The sequence below is a fragment of the Apus apus genome, chromosome 1 (genome assembly GCF_020740795.1).
Source record: "Apus apus isolate bApuApu2 chromosome 1, bApuApu2.pri.cur, whole genome shotgun sequence".
NCBI classification, from domain to species: Eukaryota; Metazoa; Chordata; class Aves; order Apodiformes; family Apodidae; genus Apus; species Apus apus.
In genome coordinates, this window is record NC_067282.1 from 165310526 (window position 1) to 165337145 (window position 26620).

The window sequence follows — 26620 nt, forward strand, 5'->3', positions numbered from 1 at the left end:
GAAACTGGCTGGAGTAGGTGAATCTGTACGGTTCCTCAACATGTGCTAAAACACAATCAGAGTGACTGGGGTTGGCTGAGCAGAATACTACATGCCTCAATCTTTAAACACACAATACTTGTTTGGTATTTTCAAAACTTTCTTTTCATGGCTGAACACTGAAAAGGAAGACCTACTATTATACCGTCTCTTCTTGAATCAAGTTCAGAATCACAGGCCCCACATCACAATTGAAAGAAAACAGGCTTAGACTTATTCCTTCTCTCCTTTGCCTTTTTTTTCATTTCTTCTTGTGTTTAGTGACTAAAGCATACTCCTCTTGCCCCACTACTTGTTGCTCATCACACTATCATACTTAAACTATCTGACTGCACCCATTACTCCTACTCCACCTAGTTTATCAAAAATCTCTGATTCTGCTTACTGGTCCATATGCATTCTAAACTAAAGGATCTTCATCTGCTGCTTTACTGTTCATCTCTCAGCTCTTTTTTCATCCCTTACCTTTCTGAAGTATTTTTAAGCAGAGTTCTACAGCCTCCTTATAAAATATGTATTCTGCTTTTTCTTTACCAGTGCTTTCTGCTACACTGATCAATTCTTAGCCAAGTCTGAAATCGTGCCATCCTAATACCTCTACAGCCTTTTGTGTAACTGTTTACATTCCTTTTCTTAGCTTATATTTCTGACTCTGTGGTCCTGCGGTTTAGTTTTCATTCATCCAACTTTCGCCTTATAGTTTCTTTTCTCTATTGTACTGGACTCTACTACCTTATAATCTTACCTCTGGTGAGTATTATGTGGATTCAGGTACAATTTGTGAGTCAATGACTCATCTCTTTTTCACAACCAGACGGTTCGCTGTTCTGCACGTCTGACTTCCTTTCCAGTGTATCTCTCTAAAAAGGCCTGTTAGCAGGTCAAACTTGCTATGGCTAGTCCAGAACAACTTTGACTTCTGTAAAACCTTCTTCCATATTGTCACTCATCTCTTCTTCAGTGCTTAGCCACATTAACAGGAAAGTTTCTACTGTGGCTTGGGATATTTAATAACTCTTGCCCTTAACTTAAATTCTTCTTTCTTTACAAACATTAAACAAAAAAGCAGCACTTCTTATCTTCAAAGTGAAAAACATTATCCACAGTCTAACTTCTTTCTTTCCTGGTAATCAAAACCTTAATGCCTCCTCTTCAACTCTTGCTCACCTGTCATAAGCCTCTCCTGATCTACTCCTCAGATCTTGTTTCTTATATGCTCAAAAGTCTTATCAAAATCATCATTTCTATTTCTGTGCGTAATTTTGTAAGTTCTTTCAAGCTGCACCCAAAGCATGTGATCTTTATTAGTCAAAATATAACCATATTCATACAATTTCTAAGAAACCAATTTAATGGATTAATTATGTTCCAATATAAGCCTTTCGCTTGTTTTAGAAGACTACTGCAACTGCAAGCAACCTTCTAACAGTAGCCTGAAGTCATTCATAGACATTTTTACATCTGCTTCTTCTGGAGTGTATTTGCTATTTCACAAATACTCAGAGGTAAGGAAGGTGAGTCAGAGTTCAACACAGAAAGAAGAAAGACAGGCAGAAGTTTCACCTCTATGGGGAAATAGTGTGTAGGAGATTTGAAAAGCTTTCTCCTCAGACCCAGTCTTATCTTTAGTAACACTCACAACAAAAGCTGCCAGATATTAATAGAGGGGTTAGTACTTCAAATTAAAAATTAACTACAAGCAGTTAAAATGAAAAGAACACATGAGAGGAAGAAAAACAGTTTTAAGTTCAGATCATCAAGTAAGATTATTAATATAAATGAGACAGCCAAACTAAATAAGATTATAAATACATTCCTATGAGAAGCACTGCTAGTAAGAAATTTCACCCGCTACAGAAAGAAAAGAAAAAAATATGCTTCTAAAAGAGTGATGTACAACTGTGACAATTGATATCATGAGGGATCTGTTGTCATCTGTGCATTAGTTAACACTTTCTAATAGAGAAACATTTTCATATATTTTTTCTGCTGTTCTTATTTCACTAGGTTGTAATCCTCTGCCAAAATATCATGAATGGCCCAATACAGTACACAAAAAGCTATCCATACCTGTAAAATATTTTTAGGGGCTGGAACTCTCAGTAGATGCAAGACAACATTAATATTGGCTCTTTCTCTTACTGAAAATATTACTGAACTTTCTGCTCATAAACATGTAAACAATTCTCATAACATCACAAACAAAAAGACAATGTCAAAAAAGAAAAAAAATAATTATTTTTTACATTACAGACATCTTAACTAGCTACAAATTACTGGATCCATATTTTATGCTTACCTTTTTGTCAAATGTAAATTGAGAGGCTGCTTAATAGCTAAGTTGGATGCACCTCTTCACACTTAAAAAAGCTAAGTTTAATGTTTTCAGCCTAAAATTTTATGTATGTTGAACACTAGCACCATATTAGATAGCCTAAAACTATCTATTTAACGCTGTGAAGCCTATCCAAGAGAAAAGTGAGCTCCTATAAAATGAGGTACTTTCACTTCTCACTTATTTGAAGTGGATACTCCTGTTGCTGAACTTGTTTTGAAATCTACTGCAAAAACTGAGAACTACCGGTTTTCTGTATTACTGACTGTATAATGTTTGAGGCATGAAATACATTATGACTGTGGCTGAAATCAAGAAAAGTTCTAACATAATCTTAGGAATTATCTCTGCAATCTTGTAAGTCAAATTTATTCCTGTGTAATCAACAGACTTCTAAAGATTGCCACATGCCTGTACAGGTGTGTATATATATATACAAACACACACATATGCATATGAACAAATGGAAACATCTCTGTATACACACCTCTCCCCCCCTTTTTTTTTTACAAACAGAAAAAATGCAACTATGGAAGTATTCCACATATATACACACACTCAGAAACACAAACACAATTTTAATGAACATAATAATAATCATCATCATCTAGAAACAACTTAAATTACTTTTCACAGAATCATAGATTTTTTTGATTTGGAAGGGACCTTAAAGATCATTGAGTTCCAACTCCCCTGCATGGGCAGGGACACCTTCCACCAGAACAGGCTTCTCAGAGCCCCATCCAACCTGCCCTTGAACACCCCTGGGGATGGAGCCCCCACAACATCTCTGGGCAGCCTGTTCCAGTGTCTCACCAGCCTTACACTGAAGAATTTACACCTGATCTCTAACCTGAATCTCTCTTCTTTCAGCTTAAAACCATTACTCCTTGTCCTCTCACTGCAAGCCCCTGTAAAAAGACCTTCCCCACCTTTCCTGTAGGCCCCCTTCAGGTACTGAAAGGCCACTATGAGGTCCTCCCAGTGCCTTCTCTTTTCCAGACTGAACAATCCCAACTCCCTTGGCCTGTCCTCATAAGAGAGCTGCTCCAGCCCTCGGATCATTTTCATGGCCCTTCTCTGGACACGTTCCAACAGGTTCACACCTTTCTTGTGCTGGGGGCACCAGAGCTGGATGCAGTATTCTAGGTGAGGTCTCACCAGGGCAGAACAGAGGGGCAGAATCACCTCTCGCGATCTGCTGGCCACACTTCTTTTGATGCAGTCCAGGATGCACATTGGTGGCTCATGTCCAGCTTTTGATCCACTAGTACCCCTAGTTCCTTTTCCACAGGGCTGCTCTCAAGTGTGACCTCCCCCAGCCTGTATTCATATCTTGGGTTACCTCAGCCCAGGTGCAGGACCCTGCACTTGGCCTTGTTGAACCTCATGAGGTTCACCTGGGCCCACTTCTCGTAACTTGTCCAGGTCCCTCTGGATGGCATCTCATCCCTCTGGCATATCAACCGCACCACCCAGCTTGGTGTCATCAGCAAACTTGCTGACGGTGTTCTCAATGCCACTGTTAGTATCGTTAATGAGGATATTAAACAACACTGGGCCCAGCAATGACCCCTGAGGGACACCACTTGTCGCTGTTTTCCATCTGGATTTAGAGCTGTTGACCACCACCCTGTGGATGCAACCATCCACCCAGTTCCTTACCCACTGAACAGTCCACCCATCAAACCCATATCTCTCCAATTTAGTGAGAAGTACGTTGTGGGGGACTGTGTCAAAGGCCTTCCAGAGTCCAGATACATGACATCCACTGTTTTTCCCTGGTTGACTGATGTAGTCACTTCGTTGTAGAAAGCGCCTAGGTTGGTCAGGATTTGACCCTGGTAAAGACATGCTGGCTGTTCTAGATCACCTCCTTGTCCTCCACGTGCCTTAGCATGTCTTCTAGGTTGATCTGTTCCATGATCTTTCCAGGCACAGAGATGAGGCTGATAGGTTGGTAATTCCCAGGGTCCTCCTTTCTACCCTTTTTAAATATGGGTGCAACATGTCTTTTCTTCCAATCACCAGGGACTTCACCTGACTGCCATGACTTTTCAAATATCATGGACAGTGGTTTGGCAACTGCATCCGCCAACCCCTTCAGGACTCTGGGATGTATCTCATCAGGTCCCATGAACTTGTATATCTTCAGGTTCCTCAGATGGTCACAAACCTTATCTTCATTTACAGTGGGGGGGACTTTGCCTCTCCGGCCTGCATCTTGTGGGGCATCAACATGAGAGTTGTGAGGAGAGGCGTTGCCATTGAAGACTGAGGCAAAAAAGTTGTTGAGAACCTCAGCCTTCTCCTCATCTGTTGTTACCATTTCACCATTGTGGTTCATCGGGGCGTAACGCTTGCTTTAACCTTCCTTTTCTGGTTTATGTACCTGTAGAAGCCCTTCTTGTTTTTCTTACCATCTCTTGCCAAGTTCAGTTCTAGCTGTGCCTTGGCCTTCCTGACCTCATCCCTGCGTAACCGGCCAGCATCCCTATACTCTACCCAGGATACCTGTCCCCTCTTCCACTGCCTGTATAGGTCCATCTTGCTTTTTAGTTTGACCAGCAGGTCTCGACTCAGCCATGCTGGTCTCTTACCTTCCTTGTCTGATTTCCTATACCAGGGGATTGAGACCTCTTGCGCCCTATGGAAAGCATCATTAAAGATCTGCCAGCTCTTTTCTACTGCCTGGTCCCTGAGGGCTGTTTCCCATGGGATCCTATCTACTAACTCCTTGAAGAGCTAGAAGTTTGCTTCCTAAAATTCAGAGACCTGACTTAAGCTTTTCATCTGCCTCTTATCCTTTAGGACAGTGAACTGCACTAGTGCATGGTCACTGCAGCCCAGGTTACCTTCAACTTTGATATCCCTAAAGAGTGCACTTACATTTGTGACAATGAGGTCCAATAATGTATCCCTCCAACTAGGACTGTCAATTTCCTGACTTAAGAAGTTGTCATCAAGGCATTCCAGGAATCTCCTGGATTGCCTACAACTTGCTGTGCTACTTTTCCAACAGATGTCAGGATGGTTAAAATCACCCAGCAGGATGAGAGCCTGCGATGGCGATGTTTCTTCAAGCTGAAGTAAAAAGGCTTCAACAATAGGCTCCACTTGATCGGGCGGCCTGTAATAGACTCCAACCACTAGGCTCCTGTTGGTGTTTCAATCCCTAATTCCCACACACAAACTTTCAACTTTCTCATGGCTATTTTTTGGGGACAACTCTTCACACTCTATCCAATTCTCTACATAGATGGCAACACCTCTACCCCTTCTTCCTGTCCTGTCCCTTCTCAGGTTTCTGACGAAGGGCAGAGGACAAGACTTTATTTTAATTCTCCTGTAAGAATTTAACAGCAAAAAACAATCTAATAATCAAATAAATTAAATAAAAAATTAAACCAAATAAATCAAATAAATGTGCTGTTTAGGAAGGCTATACTACGTGCACTGCTAATGTTAACATGGGATATAAATTGAAACAGCTGGAGGTAGGAGTTCACGGCAACTCAAGAAATACAGAATCACATTTTTTACAGTATAATCACCTGAATTTGAAGCTGATGCTCAAGAGCCATATAGTTTCAAGATCAGCAAACAAGTTACTGAAAAAAAAATAAAATTATGCTAAGCATACTTTCAGAAATAGACATTGACAGGAATGAGTCTTTCTGGGTTAGATGCAGCATACTCAATCTCAAAGCTAGAAATGTATTGCTATTTCTTTTCCAAAGCCATACACACAAGACAAAGTTATTCATGAAAGTAAATTATGAAGAATGAGTAGAACGCATATGGCATGATGAGTTTTAATTTACTTCTCCAAATAACCTATTGGGACAGTGCTCTGACATGTTTTATTCCCTTAGGAAACTGATTCTTTCCATACAGTTTCTTCCAAAATTTGCATTTAGAGTGAAACTATTTTAAAGTGGTTTTAATTAAGGATTTTTGTAGTAGAACATATACCATAGATACTAGATTTACAAAATAATTTGGAAATCTTCTGCTGTGCCCTGGACCCTAAACATGTGATTTATTTCAGTATGCAGATCATTAAAGGAGAAGATTTATTTTAAAAAAAATTTTAAAACCTTGACATTTTCTAATGCAAACCTGTTGGTTAACCCTATCATTCATGCTAATCCATGCTAATAAACATTTGTAGATTTTTAAAATGGAATAAAAGTGTCCTTCTCAAAAAACTCCAAAAGTTTGGTTAAAAAAACCAAACACAAACCAAGCAAAAACACACAATATTTTTTTTTTTTAAAAAGGAAAATATATATATAAGGTAAGCGTCACATCATGAGATAAAAAAATTATACTGTCATCTTAACATTATTATTTTTTCCCTTTTAATATTAAAAAACACTCCCACAGCAATTCACAATTATATTTGTTCTTTTCATTAGTATGAACACGTGAAGCAGACTAGAAATTGGTTGACAGAAAGCAGTGTCAACATGTAGAGGCAGTGTCTTAAATCCATCTATATATCTGTAAAAATCTCAGGAAAGAATAATTATTTATTATCAAATCAATACAGGAATGTTTTCAAGCATAAACAAATATTTGTGTTTAAAAATTATAGAAGTCTTATCCAATTTTGTGTACTTGTGATGGCTAGGTAGAATAACCACATGGCAGAAAGCATAATTACCTTCAGCCCTCTGGCCTGCTCTTCAGATAGATTTTTGTACCCTCCAAGCCAGGGCAACTGATGGGCTCACTGGCCAGCTCCTGAAATGCCAACCGGGTTTTAATATAATTGCATAGTGGTAAACCAAAGACACATTAAGTCAAAAGAATAGGTTGGACTGACATTCTCAAGAAAGATACCATCTATCAAAAAGGTCAAGACACAAACCAATCCCTCCTCAAGTTACCTCACTTCGACCACTGTTAGGTGACATATTAGTGGAAGAACAACTTCAGGAACTGCTGAATTGAGCTTGAGACACATAACAGAAAAAAACATGTAAAACTTGAAACAACTAAATTGGAAATGTTGGGAAAACAACTCTCAACATAGCCACTTCTGCTTTCAATCTGAAAGATGAAAAAGCCATGATGTGGTAAATGAAAAGGAAAGACAACAGATTTTTTCCCTCAAATTACATAAAGGGTTTGATACCAGATTTAATCAAAAAGGTGGGGAATGTATCTATATCTGCATCTTATCCATTACCTCTTTTTCCCACAAAATCCTATGTAAGCAGACTAAGTATATGACGAAGTCAAACTTCTACAAAATTAGTATCATACGAAAAGGTGGCATTTTAGAACAGCATGATTTTGCTATAGTACTGAGAAACACTCATCATATGAAAAAGTTAGTGGTGAACTTCGGTATAAAGCTGAGACCTTATGTGAATGCAACGTCAAGCACAATAAAGCCTTGAAGTATATCAGAATAAATAAGATCAGCCTTCAAAATATCTGTAAGATTTTCTGCTTCTTCGTGTTTCTAGAGCACACATACTTGACTGGTGTATTTCTTACAACTATAAAACAGAAGAATTTGGTATGTGACCCTTTTTGGGAAGGTGAGTAGTTTCCTACTGAGAAATTACCTATTGTTTAATGGGAAGTCATTGATCACTGCCCACCACCTGCTTAGTCCAACTGCTTATTTAACACGGTGGGTGATAGCAACACTTTATCTCAGAAATTACCCTTGCTGAAACTAATGAACATCATGTTGTAAATTTAACAAGATTCAGATTTATCTCCACCCCCAGCCAAGTACAGAGTTCATTAGTTGCTGACAGTGACTAGTGAGTTTGGCTAGCATCTTAACCCAAAGATTGTTTCAGTAAAATCAACGTGACCAAACATCCAAAAGTTGGCTCAACAACTCTCAGGTGAGAAACAATGAGTTTTTCAGGCTGTCATCCTTTCACAACATCTCCATGCACCACTTGAATTTCATTAAGAAAGCTTATTTTGGAAACTTTTATGCTACTAATTTGCAGACACATATCTTCATCTTTAAACCTGAGGGTAGACCAGAAGGGCTGGCTCTTATGGCTATGTGAATCACAATTCAATCACTGCTATCCTGTATTTGAAGAGAGAAAGGAGCTCCTGGATTTCACTGGAAATTACTTAGATATGAGTAAAACATCCTCCCTCCCGGTAAAGAGTTTGTAATCCAAAAAATACCCAATTGGAGAATTTACACATTCAAAAGAATACCTCCAGACACAACTTATATAGAACATTCCACCACCAGGCACCTGTACCTCTTAAAATATGGCAATGAAGGCCAGTAAGGGCTGCTGAGTTTTGCTGCCAGCCCCCCGTCAGGAGGAAGTGATTCTTTAAGAAGTGGCAGAATGTGCTTTAAGACATATACACCTGCATGCTTGAACATTTTACTTTTTCAAATTTTCAATGGACAGAGTTTGAATCAGCTTTCATTTTCTATTCAAATCAGTTTATCCACAGTGCCATTGTTACCACACCACTGTTAATTCTTGATCTCAACGCTGGTTTTGTTCTGTTTTGTTTTGTTTTTCCAAAAGTCAGATTAATAGCATATCCTCTGTCACTGTTGACAAAACAACAGATTTTCAAATGGTGTTGCCAAACTGCAGGTTGCTAGTACACAACAGTCAGTGAACAGACACACAAAAGAGTACTGTGGAAAAATTAATGTAAAAATTATCCAACTGAAAACATTTTCTTTCATGTCCTTCCTATTTATGAAGAATGTATTGATTTGTAATGGAAGTGGCTGACTAACAGAAATCAAACTGAATAACTGGCAGGTTTGCATAATCTCCCAACATTCTTGTGCTGCTCAAGAACAAACATATCTGATCTGCCATAAGCATGAGCCTGCATTATGCACACACAGCTGCATGCATGAATATACATTTCTCACACTTATTGTGTAATATTCCCCACTTAAGAACACAGGACAAAGACTCGCAAGCTTAGTTGCCTTCCATGCTCTTTACAAATTAAAATGAAATGCACATTTTATAACACTTCACTGTAGAATGATGTGACTCTATCTTTCAGCAGCACATACAAGGAACATATTAATAGAGAAATAATCACTTGGTAGTAGAAAAAGAAGTAGCAGAATGCACAGAAATACTGACAATTTATTATTTTTTTTAAACATTTAAACATTACCATGTTGTAAACATTGGTTTATATGCTAAATGAGTTTGAGCTTACAGATATACCCTTGTATATGAATTACATACAGAAGTGGAATGACATTTTGCAGCCAACACTTTTCAAGTGTAACTAGTTTGTGCTGAAACAATTTGTCAATCTTATTTAACTGTCGTTATTTGCTGCAATACAAGGGAATTCTAACTGATGCAGGCTAGAATTCTGCTGTCAAATACAAGAAGTAACAGCTGGCTACCACAAAGCTAGTAAAGCTAGTTTGCAACTTTCCTGCCAGAGTTAATCACAAATTCTAAGACTGTCCATGTTCTGCTATGTATCTCTTCTACTGTGCAGGAAAAGTAGAGATGCATTCTCTACCTCCATGTGGGTAATTTCTTCACAAAAGTTACTTTTTAAAAAATATTTTTAATGGCATTCAGGGTTACAAAATGGAAAGGAATCCCGTTTCACTACAGCCATCTGTTCCTAACATAGAAATGGAACAGCATGATAAGATGTAAGCTCTCCTGTCTTCACCTGCTCCCTCTGTAACTTTTTAAAATACTATTTCAGCAGACTTTAAACCTTACAAAAGCCAACACAACAGATGTCCTTTATTAGCCCACCTGCTGTCTGCACTGACACTCGCCAAAAATGATTCTCCTGTCCATCCTCTCTTCTATACGCATACATAAAAAAGACATTGGGCAGAGTGCATGACATGACCTCTCTTGGACATTATCCAGGGTATTTGAGGAGTAATGGTGATTTGTTTCAGAAATGTTTATTCTAGTTATAGCTGTACAGCCTCATGTGCTTTGGTCAGGAGACCACCTGTTGACGATACCAAAATAAACAACTTGGAAGCCACCACACAACCAGGACCTGGTCTGGGAATCTGAATGCAAACAGCCTTAGCTACTCAATCTGAGCTTCCTCTGCCTAGAGAAAATATATAATCCCTCATCAGTGGGTATACATCTCTCACCTGTGCTCTGATCACCAGGGATATGGTTTTCATACAGCTGTACCCAGCTTGCCTTTTCTTTCATACAAGCTTTTAAATAATCATATGATGAGCTCAGGAAAGCCTGGTTTCTAGCTCTGCTTCTCCTGAGAAGCAGGCCACACTGTGCAGACTCCTCTGTGGCACACAGTATAGCTTAAACTTGTTTACTGCTTCTATCAAAGCCTATTGACGGCTTCTCAGAAAGCCAAAAATATTTCTAGTTTTACCACAATATAAAGCAGATTGCCACTGCTCTTCTCCTCAAATCAGATATCCTGCCAATGAAATACACAGGTTTCTCCAGACAGTCTTCACTCAGCACTCAATCTGGCTGCTCACACCAGGAGTTATAAAGTTAAAGCCCTGTAACATATACACATATAGCATTGTACAATCAAGAAATAAATGTTAAAAAAAAAAAAAAAGAAGACAATGTGTCTTGCAAAAAAAGACTGTACAAATAAAACTCTGTAAATATTGGAATATAAAGACCATCAATATTTCCTATTTTTCTATTTCACATTCATGGCATTTTATGCCCAAAACTGTCAATATGTCCATGCAAGTACACTATGAGATACTGTCAATTTCATTATCCACAAGTATAGACCAAAGTAATGTATATAAACATGTTCTACATATAAATATCCAGTATTCTCAATTATTTAAATTTCAAACTACAGTTATGTCTACAGTTGCTTGCATTTATACCCCTAGTTCTTGAATAACAGTTCTTCCACAGATAACATCAAGTGCTACGTGTTTGCAATTCTACGCATTTTCCAGATGACTACTCTATTCTTACAGAATACCACAGTTTATTAAGACTATTTTCACTCTTTGCATTGACTTCCTTTTGCCATCATATTCCTCAGAATTTGGGGAATGGAAACAAGCCTCACATACCTTGAAAAGTCCAATTATGGTAGCTACGAAGAGAGATAACCATGGCAAAATTAACATTTTGTTAAGAAAACTATCTGGAAAAGGGAACAAAGAAACTCATGAGTGAACAAGAAACATCTGACTTAGTTCATTCCTTGTTTGGACAATTATTTATCTGGTTTTGTGGGCATGTTTGCCCTGCTAAAGCTGCTGTTATTATATCTGTTTCTTGAGATATCTGAGTCTGATGCAAAGACTTGATGGACGTCTGCCTAATTAATGCATGTTGCTATTACTTTGTATTTTCCTTCTTTATTACATTTTCAGAATCAAAAGGAGATAAGCATTACCACAAGCCACTGTTATCAATATCAAGAAGACATACACACAAAAGATGTTCGAACAAAATTAAATTCTACATGTCAGCAGTAGACAAGCTACTGTTGAAAAGTGCCAGATAATTAAATTCTAGAGCGAACCACAAATTTTGGATCTCTCATAGTGATGTGATCTGCCAGACACAGATAAGAATTCATAATTTTAAAAAATACTAGGTTTTGTATCACATCTTTTTTTAATGTGAGAACAATATAAACCAGTTGTTTGTGTCAACAGTTACAACAGGTTTGTCATGCTGTAAAGTATAATGTATCACTCCAGTAGGGCCACCACTTTTCTGACACTAAGAGACAGAAGTTATAAACAACAAAGATGGAATTAGTATTCATTGTGTTTACCAAAGAAATACCGGGAGAACGGTAAAGGCGGCATTTATCTTAGAAGTGTCCTAACCAATGGTCCAGATAACAGACAGCCCCAAATGGAGAGATGGGCACCAGAAGGGACACAGCACATCTGCTGGACTGAAACTGGAGACTTGGCCATTCACCTCCTGCCTGGCAGCTGAGAGTCTGCCAGTGTCTGGAGCATGCCTGACCTATGGCACCCATTTCTTGCTTTTCCATGTTTCACACATCTGGTATGTACAAATATTGGATCCAAAGTGATAAGGAATGCAAGTATTTTTGAGAAAGGAAAACCCTCATCTTTTCAAGACTAACCTGAGAAAACTGCCTTTGCTTTCACTGCTTAAATTGTTTTAGAGATTATCTGGTGCATGGGCCACAGATGCCCTGGCACTGGCAGCGGGGAATGAAGGAGTGAAGTTGAGCCTCGGAACAAGGAAAGGTGGTTTAGTTTCCGTCTTTGTTTCTCACCATCCAAAGCTATTTTACTTGGTAATAAATTAATCTTCTCCAAGCTGAGTTTGTTTCGCCTATGACGGTAATGGGTAAGCAACCTCCCTGTCTTTATCTTGACCCACAAGCTTTTAACTCTTATTTTCTCCCCTTGTCCAGTTGAGAAGGCTGAGTGAGGGCCTGGCAGACAACCAAGGGAGCCAAGGGCAACTCAGCACACTTGGGGAACAAATTTGGGAACTGATTTTTACTAATTTGGGTAGCTAAAGTATAGGAAAGTGACTGAAGTACATTCTTCATTAAAATGCTAAGCACACTTGCTATTAGTGAGGTCAGAACTATTTGGCATATAGAAATCAAATGCTGGTGCCAGCACCCAGTGCCCGTGGCTACCTTCTGTGATGGCTCAAAGTTCTGGAGCGGTTCCCGAAGCTGCTTATAAGGGAGCGTCCAGCAAAAATGTGGTTTTATGCTATCATGAAAATACACCCTTGGACTCTATTAGGCTGACAATTACAGTGTACCTCAGAAAACTATCCATCTTGGACTTGGCCCTACCACTACAGTTTCTTAAAAGGTCCACTCTGAATTATTCAGATGTAAAGATGACCAGAAATATCCTGGGTTTTAGCCAATTTGTCACAATTTTTTTTCTATATAATTTGACCAAACCTGTGATAGGACCAGAGGACTTGCTGAAAAAAACTAAATTTATGGTCTACCTAATCTTGTACCCTCTTTCTGACAAATGACAGCATCAATTATTTAAAAAATGTGCACAACCTCCTGCAGTAGTTATCTGGAATATAACTCATTCCATGAAAGAATATTTTACACACTTATCCATTTATTTTGTCCTATGTGTGTTGGTTTTTTTCTTTCCCCTGAAGTCTTGCAAGAATTTACTGCTACAATTCCCATTATCACATAAATTCAAAATTGCTTTGAATGTTGCCAGCTTCTTGGCTTCATCCTGTAGTAAACTGGTGTGCCTTTTATCCAGCCAGTTAAAAAACCACAATACTCTTCCCAGGAATGGTGATTGCTTGTAGGTGCATACTTTCCCCATAAATGTAGCTTTTTCCCAAGAGTTTTTAGTTTCTTTTTTGCCTGCCAAAAAGGAAACAAAAGTCATGTTGTCACACATCTCCCCTGCCCACACACACACACAAACATATGCAGAAGAATGAGCATCTATTTTTAGACCATCACTGATGCTGAGATTGACTGAAAGAAACATCAAGGACTCCAAGTACCACCTCTGGCTCAGTGAGCCAACTGTTTGATTGTTCTCATTTTGTTTAACAGCTTATGTATAATTGCTGCTGCTTTAGACTGTAACACAATAAATGCGGAGCTGTGGGATAAAAGCAGCCTTTTTTGCACCCACAATTTTATTCTTCTTCTAGGGAGAGTAAGACATGCATTTCACTACATTCCTTTGTGAAATATTATTTTCAAAAAAAAAGCCTTTGGTATGTCTGATTCGTCCTCAGTCACCGAAATCCAGAAATCTCATTTCAGCCTATGCTGCCAATGTAAGATAGGTGAAGTTACTTTCAGCTAAGGAAGTTATACACAGTTTAATACATTTCAACACACTTAAAGTAATTTTTGCATTTGTTATTCTCCTTATTTTTAATGGGTGCATGCACCACAGAGCTATGTACAATTCAATTTTCACTGCTGCTTTAATGGTTTACCTTAAGATGGAAACGGTTAAAGGAGGCAAGATGTATTCATCTACAGCCTAATGATTTTCGTTTATCAGTGGAATGCTGGCTCCCAAAAGAGGAGGAATGAAGTGCTAGTTCATAAAAAAAGTGATAAAAATACAAGAAAAAGAAGTAGTGCAAATATTTGTATTTTCAGAGACAGGTTTACCTTTGCTCTGAGACAAGCCTGCAAAATGTGGCAACACTGGTCACCTGTAATTTTGGTGTTCATTACAACAATACCTTAGTCCTTGACTCTTGAACAGTCCCATGATGATATTGAACATCCTTTCAGTAGATAGAACTTTGCTGACCAGAAAATAAAGAAACATACTAAAATTATTTTTAAAAACCCAACACAACAAAGTGGAATAAGTTGGGAAATCATTATTTTTCTCAACCAATTTAGAGAATACACATGTAACATCTTCTAGCTTGTGGTGAGATATTTCACATTGGTTTATAAGATATTTTCTTTTACTGAGGTATGCTGAGTATATGTCCTAAAATTAATCACAAGTTTTCTCCACCAGCCAAATTCACTGACTGTAGTGGAATTTTATTTGCAGTCCTATGTGGTCCACCATGGTTAATGGAAACTAATATTAATGATAAATTGCATCTAAGCCACTTCAAGAAATGGAATTCTTTAACAGGAACGCTCCTTGTAACACTTAACCATCTGCAATTACTTTGTGTTTCAGTAAGCATTTCCTAATACTCAAAAAGTCTCAGAAGATATTTCCTTCTGAATCTATTTATTACAGTATTCCCTTTAACCCAATTTGCAACTATTATATAAACAACAACAACACTCAGAGACCTACCAAACAAATTCTGTTACTTGGATGACAGGTTAAGAAGCATTTCTAGTTCAGATTTGTTCATCAGCTTCACAGGGTCTGTACCTGTAAGTTCCCAATGTAGATTTTTTTAAACTCTCCTGGATTCATTCTTATTCCATTTTTGCTTTGATTTGCTTTTCCTCTTCATATTTACCTTACTGACAACTTTATTCATTTTACATTCTTGTGAACCTTATTGTAGCTTATGGGTATATGCAGATAATCTCTTTAGTAGCAATCCACCTCAGGGCACGTGACAGTCAAATATGCATGCAAGTCCTTGAAGCTATTGTTCAAATGGAAATTCAACTTTCAGATCCCAAAACATTTGCCTTCATTTAAATTAGTTTGAGTTATAACCTTGGTGACTTACTTCCAGACACATTCATAGACAGTATTTCATATTCTCAGAAGAAACTGCCTGTAACTGAGACACGCATGATAGTGAAGAGAGATGGAAATGAATTTTATCACTGTGATGAACACACTACTACTTCAATCAAAATTCATTTGCAAGTTTTGGTGGAACAGGAACTGATGCAGGGGAATTAGAAAATAAAATATGTTTTCAGTCTTTCTCTTGCTCTCTCTCCCATTTTACCACATTCAGCACAGAGCTGTGCAGTGTTTTAGTACTGAAAAAAAAGGTTGGGTTTCGGGCAGAATAATAAACACTGCTAAAGTCTCACAACAGTCTGCTCTACAACACAAAAGAAAAGTATTATTCTTTCCAAGTGAGTTATTTTCTTTGGGGACAATTTACTTTGAGGACATATAGCTTTGCATTTTTATGTGGCTTTCCAGTTGTTTTCTGAACTTTCATTGAGAAGTGCCCCGACATGTCATTGTCTGTATATGTCATTGCTTTTTATTTGACCTGTGGATGATCACCACTTCCACAAGCTCTCTGAAAAATCTGCACAAACAGAAAAAGCATAAAAAGCAGGAAGCCAAATGAAGCCCTAAAGTCCTTGCAAGTATAAACAATTAATTGGTATGGGAACAGTGACATACAAACAGAAGTCCTGTAAATATGATAGATTCATAGAATGGTTTGGGTTGGAAGGGACATTAAAGATCACCTAGTGCCAAACACCCTGCCATGTGCAGGGACACCTTTTACTAGGTTGGTTCCAGGTTGCTCAAAATCCCATCCAGCCTGGCCTTGAACACTGCCAGAGAGGGGGCAGTCAGAACTTTTCTGGGCAATCTGTTCCACTGCCCCATCATGCTCACAGTGAAGAATTTTTTTCTATTGTCTAAGTCTACCCACTTCCAGCGTAAAACCACACCCCTTGTTCTATCACTACAAGTCCTTGTAAAATGTCCCTTCCCAGCTTTCCTGTAGCCCCTCCAGATAGTTAAAGGCCACTATAAGGTCTTTCCAGAGCATTCTGTTCTATAGATTGAACAACCCCAACTCTCTCGGCTTGTCTTCATAGGAGAGGTGCTTCAGCACTATCATCATCTTCACAGTCCTCCTTTGGACTCGTTTCAGGAGCTCCATCTCCTTCTTGTGTTGGGTGCTCCAGAACTGGACAGTACTCCAAGTGGGGTTTCATGAAAGTGTAGAAGTGGGGGAGAATAACCTCCCTTGACCTGCTGACCATGTGTCTTCTGATGCAGCCCAGGACATGGTTGGCTTTCTGGGCTGCAAGTGCACATTGCCAGTCCATGTTGAGTTTCTCATCCAGAAACAAGTCCTTTTCCTCAAGGCTGTTCTCAATCCATTCTCTGTCCAGCCTGTATTTGTGCTTGGGGTTGCACTGACCCAGGGGGAGGACCTTGCATTTGGCATTGTTGAACTTCATAAGGTTGGCATGGGCCCATCTCTCAAGCCCTTCCAGGTCCCTCTGGATGGCATCCCTTCCCTCCAGTGTCGTGGCCACACTACATAGCTTGGTGTCATCAGCAAGCTTGCTGAGGGTGCTCTCAATCCCACTGTACATGTCACCGACACAGATGTTAAATGGTATTGATCCCAGTACCAGCCCTTCAGACTATACAGAAACACATTTCCTCTATTTTAAAAACAGAGGGTTTAGTATAATGTTTTGCTGAAATTGCATAAATCCTGGCAACTATAAGGAATCTTAACAGAACAAGATTTGTTTCTCTTACTGTCCTCATCCCTGGAGAAAACATAAAAGCAACTGGGTGAAGACTATAGCCTATCTAGGCTATAGCAATAACTGCTACTTAGATGTAAAGTATTTAGAAAAGCTTCAATGCAATTTCCTAAAAACAGCTTCTTTGATTAATTTAACTTAGTTATCAAGTCACAAAGTACTGAAAGAAAGCTAAAACGGGTAGTAATAAATTTTCATTGTAGATTGTTGAAACAAGTGCTTTCAGATGAAGCAGTAACAGTAACAGTATAATAAATTTCTAAACGTTGTATCACCAAAACAGAATTGCGTGAAATGACCTTAGACTATCCCTAAAAAACACGTTGCTCTTCCCTTGTGACAACACTTAAACAGAGATCTAAATCAGAGGAATGAAGAGGACTTTTTACTAATTATCTTTCAAAAAAGAGTATTAGTCTTTTACCAATGTAATTTCCTTACAGGAAATAAAGACTTCCTTAGTAAATATATTGGGCATTATTTCTCTCTATTAATAAAATAGTGACATAAATTTCATTAATGGTTCCTATAATCAGAAAACTCAAAATACAGGACCTACAATGTCAGACTGTTACCATACTCGTAGCTCCTAATTTCAAGATGCTGCCTACAGCACTCATAAAGGAGCTTATGAAATGACCACAGAGGCCATGTGACTGCCTGTGGGGACTGAGGTGAACAAGCACTAACGAAACACATTAGATAAAAAGGCATGGCAGACCTGAAAAATCACAGTAACGTGATTTCTTCCAGTGTATAAGATATTTACATGCAAAAATATAAGAACACACACTACTTACTTACCAGCAAACCTTACTCAGAAGTGATCTGTATAGCGGTGTGCAATGGCAGACACCACAGCGTATTTTTTATGATGCAAGGCTGCTCAAGATCATCTATGGATAATGAACCATGACAGCGTGGGATTTGATAAAGCACGAGTTGATGGTGAGAGAAGGCAAGGAATACAACTACTATCTGAACAGTCAATAAATGTATACAAACTTTTTTTCCCCATTTTTTAATGTCAGTATGAAATATAATGTATAACCACAAAGTACGTCCAGTAATCTAATGGACTTTACATCACAAAAAGCAATTTCTTTAAATTATTTACTACCTCCATTTTACTTCTCAGAAAGCACCATGCATTAAAACATTTAATAGGGTATGGAAGGCAACAGAATCCACGTTTGTTTAAAATACCTTATATGATTGGCATCAATGCAGTTTTCTCACAGGAAAATCTTGAATGAAGGCTCTATCAAGCAGTTTCTAGTCTCTTCACAGCTCAGAAAAAATCCCTTTTCTCCCTTTAAGAGAAAGACACTCCTTGTAAACACTTGCCTGTACCTTTGCAGCTGTATTTTCCATCTTTCCCCATGAACAACTTCTGCTTAAAAACTTCTTTAATTACACTTGGTTTGTACAGCGCCCTTCAGCTGCTGATTGGCAGAAGTTGATTATCATGAGAGTTAATCAGACTGTTAAGATATGCAGGAAAAAAAATACCTAAACAAGTTTTCTTCATTATGGACTCATCCGGACTGTTTTCTTAATGTGCTTCAATCTTATTTATATTTTTCTGTAGATTTCACCAATGAGCTAAGTACAGTGAATTGCAGTGATCAGTGAATTCTTCTGATCCAAAAAGACGAGTATACTTGCACATTTTTCAACTTCTATACACAATCAGACAGCAAACAGTTTGCATTAGGGGGCAAAAATTATGTAAGTAAATCCCATCTGTAGACTTGAACAATTACACAGAACTATTCAGATTATACTGTGGATTATTTAATTTTTTGTCCCTTCTCAACTCTTCTCTTTCCTTCTATAGAGACTCCTATTCTGATGAATTAAGAGAATTCGTGTTGCTTTTTCCCATGGCTGTGACTAGAGGCTCCAGTGAAGACCAAATGCTCACTGTGCTGGAAGTTGTTTGAACAAGACTGTTAGAGATCTTAAAAACTTTTATAAATCAAATCCCTGAGACAGGCAAAGGATAGGAGTAAAGCTGTATCAACATATTTGTTCTACAGATGGAAGCTGAGGTACACAGAATTAAACAGTATACTGAATGTCACACAAGGACTTTGGTTTAAGAAACCCTAAATTTCTTGATTCTTTGCCCAATACCTGAAACATGCAGTGTAAAAGCTGTCTTTAGTCCCCATATCTTACATGTAAGATTATTTTCCTTAGTCTGAAATACAATCATAATTTCATTTTGCCAGTCTTGGTAACAGCAAAAATTCTTAGAAATAAAGGTACTTTTTTTTTTTTTGTTTTCAACAAAAGCATAACATAATTCAAAAGTTCATTTTAAACAGTTTACATAATTTGGAAGCTCTCATTTTTCACTACTTAAGTATTAAGAAATTAACATTGTTAACCACAACAGTAAAAATTATAGACTTCTCTGTGAATGTGGATACCTTTAATTTGCTTTCTTATATTTTAGGGAATTAAGCCCTTATCAACCAAACAAGTTGCACTGCACTGAACTTACAGTCACCAAGTCATAGGGTAACAAGAAAGGCTACATCACATTCAAATTACTCAAGGATCTCAGTTTTTAACAAAGTAAGTATAGGAAAATCTGGTTTAAAATGTTTCAGCTTTCAGACTCAACAATTATTTTGTATCTTACAGCTGTCTGGATAGAATATATTTATTTATCAGAACAATAAAGTAAAATTAAACTCATTAGATGCAAACCACAACATTATTAAAAGAATATTGTTGCAATGTCAAATGCTCAAAGTTTAATTTAGCCTCTTTCTAAGGCATTATGACAGTCTCTGAGTCACATATTTTTGGGGGGGGCGTCATACTTATCCACTGCCCAGGTTGTTTTAAGAAACTAAAAGTGTCCACATCTTCTATTCTGTGAACTGTGAATGCTGTATAATTCATACACCATATAGAGTACATTCTTATAGTAAAATTACTATTTTCATGGCAAAATTTTTGTTTAAATCCACTCTTTTTTTAAACCCAATTCAGGATCCTCATTTTCCTCCCCTTCATTTTATCGTGAGAGCATGTAGTGTATACTGTATGTTCCTATATACCCAAGCACAGTTCCCACTGTATTCCATTTTCCTGGCTTCCTGGCTCATTTCTCAAGCACTCCCAGTTCTCTCCAGCTAGGATTACTAGCTGATGCTACTGGCAGTATGTTTACAGCTCTACATCTGCTGTCCGGGTATGCAATTCATTATTTAATCTATCATGCCTAGAGCTACCTGCCAATTCTCACTCTTTTTGCTTGGTGAGCCCCAGTTACCAAGTCCACATGCAGTTTTTATGTCTTCCCATTCTCCAGGATGACTACTAAACCATTGCCTTTGTCCACCAAACCTCAGTCACTCTCTCCTCAGCCCAACAGTGGCAGTTTCTCTCCCATTCTGGTACTCTCCTGCCCACTGGGGTCCTGGCAGTGTCTCAGCTCTCATTGCTGGGACTGGCTCCTCCCCATCAAAAAGAGGAGCTATTAAGAGTCATCACAGGAAACTCGTTTTCTACCTTTTTTTTTTGTCTTGCAACACAACTATAATGAGGCACTCCATAGGAACACCACATTTATCATATTCAACCTTAGAAATTTAGAGAAGCTTGAATGCACTCAACAATAACCACAAATTGAGATTTTAGATCTTCAGCGTTAACATATTTCTCTTTCCTCTGTGAATTCCAGTGCTTTTTACAAGGCTTATGATTTTGCTGTTTCTAGTGGATATTCACAGGGATGGCCGCAAGCACATTCTGTTCGGAATAGACAACTTCACTAGTAGTAAGACTAACTTCACTGAAAAGGAAACTTTCCAATATGACGCTTAGTTTTGTGTTGAGATCTTATGTTAAAAAATCCTAGTTAGAAGCAAATATTTCTAAGGAAACTGCAGTTAGCCTTTGGGAGTCAGGAAAAGGCAGATAACTCAATCAATAAGGCAAGTTTTGGAATGTTAATTAAGGTAACAGTGAAACGTGACCCATGTTCCAACAAGAATTTTCAGGTTTTCTTAGAGATTTAAAACGTCTTTTTACAAGTCCCTTGGGGAGCTGAATGAACGTCTCTCACTTATTGGATGAACAGTGCATAATACTTCGTGCAATGAAATTAAGCAGCCTGAAATACATGTGAACATGCCTAATGAGACCAAATGCAGCAGGAAAACCAAGCAGATGGCTTGAGTGTGCTGGAACAGAGTACCAAGGAGAGATGTGAATGTTTGGGGTTTTTGCAGGGTACATAGAGAAATACAAATATAATATTTGTATTTCCATATAATACCACGTCTGTCAGTGCTTTGATGGTCTATAGATTACAAGTGAGAGCTTGACAGAATACTAATAATCTCTGTGGAAAACCTTTATGTGTCTTCCACAGAAACGCAAAATGCAAACAAAATGGGGGAGAGATTTTCCTTTTGCATTTTGTGTCCTGCTTTTCAAATTAGAAGATAATTAAGCTCTCGGTATATTTTTAATATACCAGACTGAGAGTCTGGTTCTCAGAGGCCTCCCCAGTAGTATGAATATTTGGTGGAAAACAGAGAAAGAGAGAGAGAGAAAGAAGGTAGCAGGTATTAAAAGATGGGAAAAGGCTTTCTTACCAAGAAAGGTCAACTATCAACTTATGAAGGATGTTACCAGAAATACAGGAAGATGAAGATAAAATCAGTTTGCTCTCATTGCTTTCTGGGAAAAAAATAAATAAATTCTGTCTCTAGAAAAGATTAACTGTTCATCTCTATAATCTGAGCTAAAATGAGGGTACCAGGCAGCTCCGCCTCAAGAGATATTTCTTGGCTGAAGCTATAATTCTGTTCTGCATGCAACACACTGACACCAAGAACGAGCAGGTTCAGAAAGAAAACATATCAATCAGAGCAACCTCACAATGTCATCCTGTTGCCTTCTTGCCCACAAATTACTGGGATAAAATGTGTTTGGATGCTTATTTTCTGACAGCAGAGATTATTTTTTTTTTCACTAGAAAACTTTATTTCATCTTTTTGAATGAAAACAGAGACACTACCTGTGGCTGCAATATAAGGACACCCTCTCAACAAAGTCATTTCAACCAATGTTCAGAAGAATACTATTCATTTATTTGCACCTGTTCTAAGTGCAGTAGTCTGTTCCACTGTTGATGCTACTGCTACAGCTGTAGCTCACCTACCACACCTTTGATTATCACATAATCCTATTATTTAGTGCTCACAGTGCAATCCAGTAGTGCAGAATATTTTTATTACTATTACAAATGGTAGAGACTCAAGATTCAGACATTCGTTAACTCCTTCAGCTCATTTTCAAAATGTATCTCTACACTGTGTGCATCGGTTTCCTTTTTTTAAAGTTCAGAATTTTTAGAATCATAGAAAGATAAGTGAATAATTTCATGGAGCATCACTGTTCAGAAAAACAGCCCAAAGCAAAAAACAAAAAACACAAACCAAAAAAACAACCAAACAACAAGCATCAAAAAAAGAACAAAAAACCTCTATTAATTCTGGAAGACAGTAGTTTTTCACTGATTTCTTACTGTATTTTTATCTCCTGTACTAAACAAAAAACATTTACTTCAATCTGAAGCCTATTAAAGTTCTCTCCACTCTACAACAACCACAGGAGTCTCTAAAAACCTGGCATCTGTAGACAAGCCAGATCTCTGTCAGCCTCGACCTGAATTTATTAGGTGACATATGTAGAGATTTGGATGATCTCTTTATTTTTCTGCAAATTATTCTTAATTACACTGCAGCACGATTTTTAAGCTTTAACTCAAGAAATATCATAAAACGTTTGTTACATGATAAGTTACTTTAAATGAGAACCACAGCACACAGACATCATTCCAGTCCATGTTACTTGTATCAGGTCTCCCTTTGACCTTCAATTTTAAACCCTGACCACAAAGCAAACTATCAGCAAAATCCAGTTTATATCACTTTCCTTGTAGCTTCCTAGCATAACTTGTGTTAAATATTTGTACTTATCACAGTACTAATAAAAACATGGGGTTTCGTGGGGTTTCATGTGGTTTATGATCTCAGTACATTTTATGTCTGTTCAAACAGGCTCTGCAAACATCCTGGTAACCTTCTTTACCGATCTGTATACAAGGCATCATACAATGTCCTTACAGACCACATATGCAATAGAGTTTTGTGAGGAAAAGTATTAATTGACAATTTCTATCTTGTAACTGCTATAGAAATTATATTCTCCTTCTGTAAAGCAGTTTAAATTCATTCAGTTCAAAGCTGAGTTTCTGTCATCTTCTGCAATCATGTGTATTAAAACAGAGGGCTCAAACTGTACTTTTATGTCATTTGAGTCTATCTTCTTGTCTATAGGAAAATTATCAACCATACAGGAAGCTGGTAGGAGCAAAGTGCAAAATAAAAGAAACTGCTTCTTTGTCCAATAGGTAGAAGATCTATGAAACTCTCAGAAACATGTTAGGAGTTAAAAGAAAACTTTTACAAGTTACATGGAAAAACTGAATGAGTACCTGAAAGAGAGATTCACTGAGTTAGACAAACCATACCAAGTCCAGGAAATCCCTTCAGCTGAAAACATTTGGAGGCTGTGAATTTTCAATAAATATGCGATATATTCTCACCCTATTTCTCTGTTCTCTGGAAATCTATGGCTTGCTGGAGCAAGGATGCTGGGCTCTGTAGGTCTACCAGAATAGACTACAAGAATCTGAATTACTGGAACCGTACTTTTTTCTAACAAGAGATGTTCTTAATTTGATCTATAGTTTTGCCTAAGCAAAGGCAAGGAAACAGATGCCTTCATTCTCCAGGAATTGGTAAAACAACCTGCATGACCCATCTGCATCCCCCAATGATTCTCAGTATTGCATGTGAGTTAATTTCTACTGAACAGATGTGTATGGCTTAAACTCAGTATGTATATTACACTAACTCCATTAGTAGTAGTGCAACTGTACCTAGAAAACAAGTACTTGGCAATCTAGACAAATACTTTTTTCAAAAAACATATATGAGAAAGTTTCACACTGTACTACAAAAGAAATGTATTTGAACCTTCCAAACTTTCGGGACTAAAATTTGCGAGAAGACCATTTCAACATGGCCACCTCCCCTGTTACTCAGAACAGTGCAGGAAAAACGTAACAACAATAATAATAATAATATTAATTTTATATTCCCACACGGCATAAGTTCATCCAAAAAAAGTGTAAACACAGAATCCAACAGATTGGTCTAAAAACTAGGAAGAACTCCACTTCATCTTATCTGGTAAAGCAAGTGTAGATCATAAAAGGACTTCAGTACAGAGTGATGTGAATACTAACACACATAACCACCTGATCTGATAATTGCAATGGAGACAAATTTGTTCTTTCCCTGTGTACTGTTTTAGGTACCCACACAGTAGCCCATAGCTAGATATTCATTTAAAAATTATCTTGGTGATATAAGGCCATCATCTTGGAGTTGTAACACTTCAAGAAAACGTGCCTGTCCTTACATGGGACCATACACAAGCTCATATGTGTTTTCTAGTCTTGCTGTAGGTTATCAGTAGGATATTTTTTTACTTTCCCTTTGGGGATTTTTTTCCCCAGGATAATTTGAACATAAAGTCTCATTAGTATTAAAGTTATACAAATTTAAGGAAGGGAATTCAGGTCTCTTTCCCTTTTTCCTAATCAAAAGCAGCAAACAAAAAAAACCATGCAAATGGACACTTTAATTTGCTTTGGCAGAAGTATCCCTCTTGATCTTGCCACCTGACAGAAGCTAAAAGAAGTATTGCAAGTACTGCTCTATCTTATTGGTCACTGTGAAAAATTCTAGATAACTGTTACCCTCCTACTTCCTCTTCACTTATGTAAACATGTTACTTAGTAACATTCTTTTGCTTTAGGTACATTTCAGATCATTAATTTTTCTCCACTGACCATGACAGACATCTTGCTTTGCTATAAACATTTTTCCTCCACATTAATGCTGAAGCACACAATAAAAAGTAAGTATTAATAGCTCACTACACAGTGAACACAATGTTATATGATTTCCTTATATTGTGTCAAGTCCTATCCTCAGATTCATTCTGAACTCTCTTATCAACCCAATTCCATAATGATCAATTAATCTATTTGCTACTAAGGAACAAATTCAAGCTTAAACTATGAGCATGACCTTTGATTTATGAAAGACATCAAACACAAGATAAATGTGATGATATAGAACTCACTGGAGAAGGAAACAAAGCATTATTTTTTTTATGCTACAAGTGGAAAAACTTAAAACACATAAAACTAACAAGCTGACAAAGAACGTGTAAGTTTTTAAGGTTCTGTCTTCCAGATCTGTGCATTTGCTCAATTACCAATTATTAAAGTCAACTGATGTGACCAGCTGACAACTTGTAATGCCAAATTAAGAGTTTAATGTTCTTTCCCAGCATCCAGCTGATGTACAATGTGCTGATCTGCACCTAGAAAACTCTGTGTGTCCTTTTTAAGATGACAAAACAATTTCTACAAAGCTTTGGCAATAGGAATAGTTTCTTGAGATCCTGCACATTATCTCAGGTTGAACTCTCTTCAAAACAACAGTTTATTAGCCAGTTAGGTTGGAAAAAGCATTTCCCCCTACAAACAGCTTTGATGAGATACTATTCTTCTCGCATACACAAAGGAAAAAAAAAAATCCACTTAAAAAGCATTTTTTTCCAACTGCAACATTTAAAGGGAAGGTTGCCATTTCCTCTGGCAAAGACTTACAAACATAAAAAAAATGCTGCAGCCATAAAACCAGGAAAAAAACACACAATAAAACCAGAAATCTCAAAAGGCATGAACTTCTCACATGCATCCAGGCAGAGCTCTCTCATAGCTAGGGATCAGATAAAGATTTTAATTAGCTCCCTTGAAAATTGGTGTTTTGCATCTAGAACGAACTAAAAGTTCATCATCACTTCTTTTTCATCCACCATCCAGGAAGCCTCCTTGTCAAAATATACAATAAAACTCTAAAATCAAGAAATTACACATAAAGCAGTCAAAGTGCAGTAAATTACAAAAAAGAGCTGTTTGAGAGTGCTTTGCATTTTAAGCTTTTGAGTTCCTATTGCCCAATGGGACAAAACAACTTAGATAACCAGTTTTTACAGTAGCACTTATTTGGAAACAGGAAAATGTGAGAATATCAGAGCCAACTCACAACAGTGAAACAAGGTTTTCAACAGCAATGGCGTAAATTACAACACACGTGAGATTTTTAAATTAGTTCTGACAAACAATACACAGAACAGTTAATTCTGTTT

General features: G+C 37.6%; 1 protein-coding gene across 5 annotated transcripts in view; it reads right to left on the reverse strand.

Moving 5' to 3' along the window:
- The window catches only part of SYT1 (synaptotagmin 1), a 353931-nt gene that overhangs the window by 253299 nt on the left and 74012 nt on the right, over positions 1 to 26620 (reverse strand). For 3 of the 5 annotated variants that reach the window (XM_051637987.1, XM_051637960.1, XM_051637997.1), the window contains exon 2: positions 18503 to 18609. The exons of 1 other annotated variant lie outside the window; for it this stretch is intronic. The gene's annotated coding sequence lies outside the window, so the exon portion shown is untranslated. Of the gene's footprint in view, positions 1 to 5928; positions 5986 to 7043; positions 7124 to 18502; positions 18610 to 26620 lie in introns of all 5 variants that reach the window. One more of the 5 variants, XM_051637968.1, reaches the window with a different exon arrangement.